General features: G+C 41.5%; 1 non-coding gene across 1 annotated transcript; it reads left to right on the forward strand.

The window, feature by feature from the left end:
* Window positions 1–692: 692 nt before the first annotated feature.
* On the forward strand, window positions 693–764 carry TRNAC-GCA (transfer RNA cysteine (anticodon GCA)). The gene has a single exon. It is a non-coding gene; the product is annotated as a tRNA-Cys (tRNA).
* Window positions 765–8,689: the final 7,925 nt, after the last annotated feature.

Genomic DNA, 8,689 nt, shown 5'->3' on the forward strand with positions numbered 1-8,689 from the left:
TCCCATAGACCTTACCAGCAAAATACATTGGGGTATAGGAACCCACATAGACCCCTAAATGAAATCCCTTTTTTTTTCCTAAAGTAGTTTGTACTCAATGTGGAGCAGACCTTGAAACAGTTCCGTTTGCCAAGTTTCAACATGTATTTAAGGATTTCCCCCTTTTAGACCAGCGACATTGAGAGAATGACAATGGTGTTCAGATACGGCATAGGTTCAGAGAAGGACATGGAGGACTGGTGTCCCCAGTAATTAATCAGGTGCTCAGAGCAATGTAGTTGATAGTGACTGAGAGGACAGATTCTTCTGGGCCAATTAGAGACCTAAAGTGTTCTTGTTTTCCCTGTACAAAATAATGTAGGTGCTTTGCAATATGTAGTCTGAGAAATTCTTAAGTAAAGAATTCTTTACACCATATGTAAAATAGATGACTAGTGCAAATTCAGTGCATGAAGCAGGGCACCCAAAGCTGGTGTTCTGGGACAACTCAGAGGGATGAGATGGGGAGAGAGGTGGGAGGTGGTGGTTCAGGATGTGGGGTGGGGGAGGGTGGCGGGAATCCATGTACACATGGATTCATGTGTACACAGCTGATTCATGTCAATGTATGGCAAAAACCACCACAATATTGTAAGGTAATTAGCCTCTGATTAAAATAAATAAATTAAAAATAAATAAACAACACTTGGGCTTCCCTAGTGGCTCAGACGGTAAAGCGTCTGTCTGCAATGCAGGAGACCCAGGTTCGATCCCTGGGTTGGGAAGATCCCCTGGAGAAAGAAATGGCAGCCCACTCCAGTATTCTTGCCTGGAAATTCCCATGGACCGCGGAGCCTGGTAGGTTACCCTCCATGGGGTCGCAAAGAGTCCGACACGACTGAGCAACTTCACTTTCACTTTCAAAATTAATTAATTAGAAAAACTAAATAATTATTTAGTACCATAACTCGTATCAAGGCTTGTGTAGTCTATTTATGAAACAATGTAGAAAATTATAAAATATAATAAGGTAGGTAAATAAAAAATACAAAGGTGAATACATTACCAAGATCGAAAAAGTAAAAAAAATGAAGAAACTATTTGGATTAAATACAGACAGACGAACAGCGTGTCTTTAATAGAAGTGTGGGTGTTTGGCCTGAAAGTTAGGTTGGCATCAGTATTTTTTGTTTTTTGTTTTTGGCTGTGTCAACTCTTAGTTGCTCCAGGGCATGCATGATGTTTGTTCTCCGACCAGGATGGAACCCAACATTCTGCATTTTGGAAGGTGGAGTTTTAACCGCTGGACCACCAAGACAGTCCCTGTGTCAGTACTGTTGAATTTCAAGTTAAGACTCATGTAAGATTTAGTTCTTTACTCCCTGGAGATTGCTAAAAATGTTGAAGCAGGAGGTGACAAGGTGAAGCATGTTTACATGGATTCTGAACGAAGGGTGCCTTGGGCATGGTGTGAGCCGTGTCGCTAAGCTCCTGGGCGACGGTGGACTTGTGTCTTGAGAATATTCACTTCTGATGCAGTAGGGGAGTGGTGTTTCATCTGAGACGTAAAGTAGCAGAAGGAAGTCACTGCTTCTGGGCTCCGTTTCTGCACCCCTACCCTGGCAGACTGACCTCAGGTTACTGTCTGCCCTGCTGAGGACAGGTCACCACATGACTGGTGGGATCCTGGGAATGGAAGTGGGTGGAGACACACCCTTCTGGGAGCCGAGCCCTGCAGTTCTTTTCTTTGCATTGGAGTTTACTGTGATTTGATTCCTTCCTGCCTTCCTTACCTGTTTTTAGAACAGTGAAATATCCTTAATTTATGGTGTTGTTAGTTTCTGCTGTGCAGCAGTGATTGTTATACATATATTCATATCTAGGGTTTTTCACAGAGAAAGGAATGGTAACCCACTTCAGTACTCTTGCCTGGAAAATCCCATGGACCGAGGAGCCGGTGGGCTGCAGTCCATGTGGTCACGAAGAGTTGGACACAACTGAGCAACTTCACATTCCCTTTTCACGTTCATGCATTGGAGAAGGAAATGGCAACGCACTCCAGTGTTCTTGCCTGGAGAATCCCAGGGACAGGGAGCCTGGTGGGCTGCTGTCTATGGGGTCGCCCAGAGTCAGACACAACTGAAGTGACTTAGCAGTGTTTTTCCGATTCTGTTCCATTATAGATTGATACGAGATATTCATTACAGTTCCCTTGTTGCTCCTCTCGCTGCTTCTGGCTCATCCCTATAATGTTCTAGAACCCTGGTTGTCCCAGGATCCCATTATCTGGTAGCTTACCTGCTCCTGTACTGACAAAAAATGGAATATCAGCAACTTTCTGCTTCCTTTAGAAGACTCCGAGGAAATAGCTCCATATCTCTATGCAGTATAAGGATGTGCTATAAGCTGTAATCCATTTATGTAGTGTTATCTACAGCCACATTTATTATATTGATATGATCAGCCAAGTAACACATGAATTAGACATATAGAAGCATTTTATGTATTTATTTATGTTTGGCTGTGTTGGGTCTTTGTTGAGCATGCAGGCTTTCTGTACTTGCAGCAAGTGGGGGTTACTCTAGTTGTGGTGCACAGACTTTTCATTGCAGTGGCTTCTCTTATTTTGGAGGATGGGCTCCTGAGCACAGGCTTCAGTAGTTGCAGCACATGGGCTCAGTAGTTGTGGTGCAAGGGCTTTGCTGCCCCGGGGCACATGGAATCTTCATGGAACACGGGTCAAACACGTGTCCCCTGCCCTAGCAGGTGGATTCTTTACCATGAGGACACCAGGGACTTCCAATACTTATTTATAAATTATGTAAACCATGTAAACATTTCTGTATTTGAGTATATTTTATTATATGAAACTCATACAGCATTAAACAGTAAATATATATCCACTGTTATACATTGCTATCACCTTAAACATTGATAGCACACAAACAACCCTGTACCAATTTATAACGATATATTATTGATAACTATATTGCAAATTTTATGGAAATTAATCCTTGGAAGGGAAGCTATGACAAACCTAAACTGCATATTAAAAAGCAGAGACATTACTTTGCCAACAAAGGTCCATCTAGTCAAGGCTATGGTTTTTCCAGAAATCATGTATGGATGTGAGAGTTGGACCATAAAGAAAGCTGAGCGCTGAAGAATTGATGCTTTTGAACTGTGGTGTTGGAGAAGACTCTTGAGAGTTCCTTGGACAGCAAGGAGATCCAACCAGTCCATCCCAAAGGAGATCAATCTTGAATATTCACTGGAAGGACTGATGCTGAAGCTGAAACTCCATTCCTTTGACCACCTGATTCAAAGACCTGACTCATTGCAAAAGACCCTGATGCCGAGAAAGATTGAAGACGGGAGAAGGGGATGACAGAGGATGAGCTGGTTGGATGGCATCACTTATTCAATGGACAGGAGTGTGAGCAAGCTCTGGGAGCTGGTGATGGACAGGAAAGCCTGGCGTGCTGCAGTCCATGCGGTTACAGAGTCTGACACGACTGACTGGCTGGACTGAACTGAACTGATTTATTTATAAATAAATAAGCAAACAATAGTTACATTTATATTTATGGTATATTTATGAAATGGCCTATTTATTAAATTCATTTGCTATAGCACACACGTGCAGTATAAAAATTTGTCCTCCTACAAGTTATGTTCTCATTCTTTGTGAAGAAGAATCACAGAGTCGGGAAATGTGGGCCCACCATCCCACGAGTGAATCCTTAAATACATTTGAGAATTCAAAAAACTTTGGTTCATCTAACTGATATACATGACGTAGTTTAAAAAATTTTTGTTTCTTTGCACAATATTAATGGAAGAAATGTCTCCCCTTTCCAGATGCACAGTCTCCAAAGGATCTCGTGAGTTGGGAACAGTCATGAGGTGTTTACCGCCTGGTAATGTTTTCTCAAGAATTAAATGGCAGCAGCTGTCTCCCTGACTCAGTGATTCATGCAACTCCCATCTCCTGACCACACCCCCACTTTCTGCTGGCCTTATGTGTTAGTTATGGAAACTCTGGATCCTTCTGTGCTCGAGAAAAGTCACTCCTTCACTCGTTAGATTATTAGAGAAATGACTGTAAAGTGTAGCACGTGTGGTGTCTGTGCAATCTCGCAGTGACCTGTTCCCATTAACTGCAGAGTTGCCCCCATGGTTTTCAGTCCAGGAACAAGAAAAATGGGGCACACAGAAACATGCAAACACAGACACACACACACACAAACACACAAACACGCACATGGACACATGCACACACACAGACATGCAGACACACACAAACACATAAGGACACACATAGAGACACACACAGACATAGAAACACATAGACACACACAAGACACACAGACATACACAAGACACACAGACATAGAAACACACAGACACACACAAAGGTATACACAGACCCCCCCCCCCCAACACACACACAGACAGACATGCTATTTTCATCATTGTAACTCTAGGAATTATAGTCGTATTAAATTAAGAGTTTATTAAACCCTACTATTGAACATAGTTTTGGAAGTTTTGGCCACAGCAATCAGAGCAGAAAAAGAAATAAAATGAATCCAAACTTGAAAAGAAGTACAACTCTCACTGTTTACAGATGAGATGATTCTCTTCATAGAAAACCCTAAAGACTCCAGCAGAAAATTACTAGAGCTAATCGATGAATATAGTAAAGTTGCAGGATATAAAATCAACACACAGAAATCCCTTGCATTCCTATACACTAATAATGAGGAAATAGAGAAACTAAGGAAACAATTCCTTTTACCGTTGCAATGACAAGAATAAAATACTTAGGAATATATCTACCTAAAGAAACTAAAGGCCTATGTATAGAAAACTATAAAACACTGGTGAAAGAAATCAAAGAGGACACCAATAGATGGAGAAATATACCACGTTCATAGATCGGAAGAAACAATATAGTAAAAATGAGTATACTACCCAAAGCAATCTATAGATTCAATGCAATCCCTATTAAGCTACCAACGGGATTTTTCACATACCTAGAACAAATAGTTTCCCAATTTGTATGGAAATACAAAAAACCTCAAATAGCCAAAGCAATCTTGAGAAAGAAGAATAGAACTGGAGGAATCATCCTGCCTGACTTCAAGCTCTACTACAAAGCCACAGTCATCAAGACAATATGGTACTGGCACAAAGACAGAAATATAGATCAGTGAAACAAAATAGAAAGCCCAGAGATAAATCCATGCACCTATGGACACATTATATTTGATAAAGGAGGCAAGAATATACAATGGAGAAAAGACAATCTCTTTAACAAGTGGTGCTGGGAAAACTGGTCAACTACTTGTAAAAAAATGAAACTAGAACACTTTCTAACACCATACACAAAAATAAACTCAAAATGGATTAAAGATCTAAATGTAAGACCAGAAACTATAAAACTCCTAGAGGAGAACATAGGCAAAACACTCTCCGACATACATCACAGCAGGATCCTCTATGACCCACCTCCCAGAATACTGCAAATAAAAGCAAAAATAAACCAATGGGACCTAATTAAAATTAAAAGCTTCTGCACAACAAAGGAAAGTATAAGCAAGGTGAAAAGACAGCCTTCAGAATGGGAGAAAATAATAGCAAATGAAGCAACTGACAAACAACTAATCTCAAAAATATACAAGCAACTCCTACAGCTCAACTCCAGAAAAATAAACGACCCAATCAAAAAATGGGCCAAAGAACTAAATAGACATTTCTCCAAAGAAGACATACAGATGGCTAACAAACACATGGAAAGATGCCCTACATCACTCGTTATCAGAGAAATGCAAGTCAAAACCCCAATGAGGTACTATTTCATGCCAGTCAGAATGGCTGTGATCCAAAAGTCTACAAGCAATAAATGCTAGAGAGAGTGTGGAGAAAAGGGAACCCTCTTACACTGTTGGTGGGAATGCAAACTCGTACAGCCACTATGGAGAACAGTGTGGAGATTCCTTAAAAAACTGGAAATAGAACTGCCTTAGGACCCAGCAATCCCACTGCTGGGCATACACACTGAGGAAACCAGAATTGAAAGAGACACGTGTACCCCAGTGATCATTGCAGCACTGTTTCTAATAGCCAGGATGTGGAATCAACCTAGATGTCCATCAGTAGGTGAATGGATAAGAAAGCAGTGGTACATATACACAATGGAATATTACTCAGCCATTAAAAAGAATACATTTGAATCAATTCTAATGAAGTGGATGAAACTGGAGCCTATTATACAGAGTGAAGTAAGCAAGAAAGAAAAACACCAGGGGACGAGCTAAGATGGCGGAGGAGTAGGACGGGGAGAACACTTTCTCCCCCACAAATTCATCAAAAGAACATTTAAACGCCGAGTAAATTCCACAAAACAACTTCTGAATGCCGGCAGAGGACATCAGGCACCCAGAAAAGCAACCCAAGTCTTCGAAAGGAGGTAGGAAAAAATATAAAAGACAAAAAAAGAGACAAAGAGGGAGGGACGGAGTTCCGTCCCAGGAAGGGAGTCTTAAAAAGAGAGAAGTTTCCAAACACCAGGAAACCTTCTCACTGTCGAATCTGTGCTGAGCCTTGGAAGCACAGAGGGCAACATAACAGGGAGGAAAAATAAATAAACAATTAAAACCTGCAGATTGTGAGCCCTACGGTAACTCTTCCAGTGGAAAAGCAGCACAGACGCCTGCACACGCCACTAGCAAGCGGGGGCTGGGCAGGGAGGCGTGGCGTGGGCTGCATCGCTTAGAGTAAGGATCTGGCCTGAATACCCTGAGCGCTATCTGAGTGAAATAATTTGGGCTAGCAAACCAGACTGTGGGATATCTACCACGCGAAAAGCCAGCCCTAACCTAAGACACCGCCAGGCCCACGCACGGAGCAAAGGACTGAACAGACATAGCCGGCTGCAGACCTTCCCCCTCCACCGACAGGCAGCCAGAGCCGGAAGGGGGCAATTGCAGCCCCAGAGAGACATTATCTCTAAAACTGTAAGCGGGCTTATTTTGCTAACTAAAACTTCTTGGGGGTCTGGATGGTCGACATCCGCCTGAGAAGGTGCGCCAGTTGTACACCTAGATAACCGAGCGGCGGGGAGGTGATAAGTCGCAGCAATCGGGCTCGCCAAACACCTAATCATCTGAGCTGCTCGAACCTGGGAAGGGCACAAAACGCAGACCCAACCGAGTCTGCGCCTCTGAGGACTACCCGAGTGCCTGAACCTGAGCGGCTTGAGGAAGGGCAAGCAACCCAGGGCCGGAGACCGATGGTTCCCGGCGGAGCAACCTAGAGCCAGAGGAGTGTACGCAGGGAGGCTATATGCGCCATGAGTGGGGGCACAACCAGTGTGGCTGAGGCACTGCGAGCACACGCCAGTGTTGCAGCGTCCCTCCCTCCCCACAGCGCGACTGAGCAAGTGAGTCTAAAAAAAAAAAAAAAAAAAAAGTGTCCACCACCATCCCCTTTGTGTCAGGGCGGAAACCAGACACTGAAGAGACCAGAAAACAGAAGAAGCTGTAACAGAGGGAACCGCCTTGAGAGCTACGGGCAATTGATTAAACCCTGTGATTAGTACCAACTACATAGGAAGGAGCCTATAGATCTTGAGAAATATAAGTCAGACCAAGGAACTAGCCGAAAATGAACTGACCCCACAATAGTCACAACAAAACCAGAGAAAGTCCTAGATATATTTCTACTATTTTTACGATCGTTCTTTCTTTCTTTTTTTTTAATTAAAAAAAATTTTAAGTCCTCTATTATTCCTTTAATTTTCACTTTTATAACCTACTATTACTTTGCAAAAAAAAAGGACCCTATTTTTTTTAAAGCAAACTTCATATATATATATTTTATAATTTTTGTGACCTTGTTATTTTTTTTTCCTTTTCTTCTTTTCTTTTACATTGTATTTTTGAAATTCCAATCTGTACTCTAGATTTTTAATTTTAGCTTTTTGGTATTTGTTATCAATTTTGTACCTATATTTTTTCTATAATTTTTGTGACTTTTTTTTTCTCTCTCTCTTTCTTTCTCTTCTTCTTTTATATAACATTGTATATCTGAAATTCCAAACTCTACTCTAGATTTTTAATTTATGCTTTTTGGTATTTGTTATCAATTTTGTACCTATATTTTCTTTATAATTTTTGCGACTTTGTTTTTTTCTCTCTTTCTTCTTCTTTTTTTTTAAGATTGTATTTTTGAAATTCCAAACTCTACTCTAGATTTTTAATTTTTGCTTTTATGTATTTGTTACCAATTTTATACCTTTAAGAACCCAATCTTCAGTACCCATTTTTCACTAGGGAGTGAGATTACTGGCTTGACTGCTCTCTCTCCCTTTGGACTCTCCTTTTTCTCCACCGGGTTGCCTGTATCTTCTCCCTAACCCCTCTCTACTCTACCCAACTCTGTGAATTTCTGTGTGTGCGGTCCAGTTGTGGAGTGCACATAAGGAAGTGATTACTGGCTAGCCCACTATCTCCTCTACTGATTCCACCTAATCTCATTCAGGTCACCTCTAACTCCCTCCTCCCTCTTCTCTTCTCCATGTAACGCTGTAAACCTCTCTGGGTGACCCTCATGGTGGAGAAACTTTTCATCTTTAACGTACATGTTTTATCAATGGTGCTGCATAGCAGGAGAAGTTTTGAAACTACTGTAAAAATAAGACCAA

The sequence above is a fragment of the Bos javanicus genome, chromosome X (genome assembly GCF_032452875.1).
Source record: "Bos javanicus breed banteng chromosome X, ARS-OSU_banteng_1.0, whole genome shotgun sequence".
NCBI classification, from domain to species: domain Eukaryota; kingdom Metazoa; phylum Chordata; class Mammalia; order Artiodactyla; family Bovidae; genus Bos; species Bos javanicus.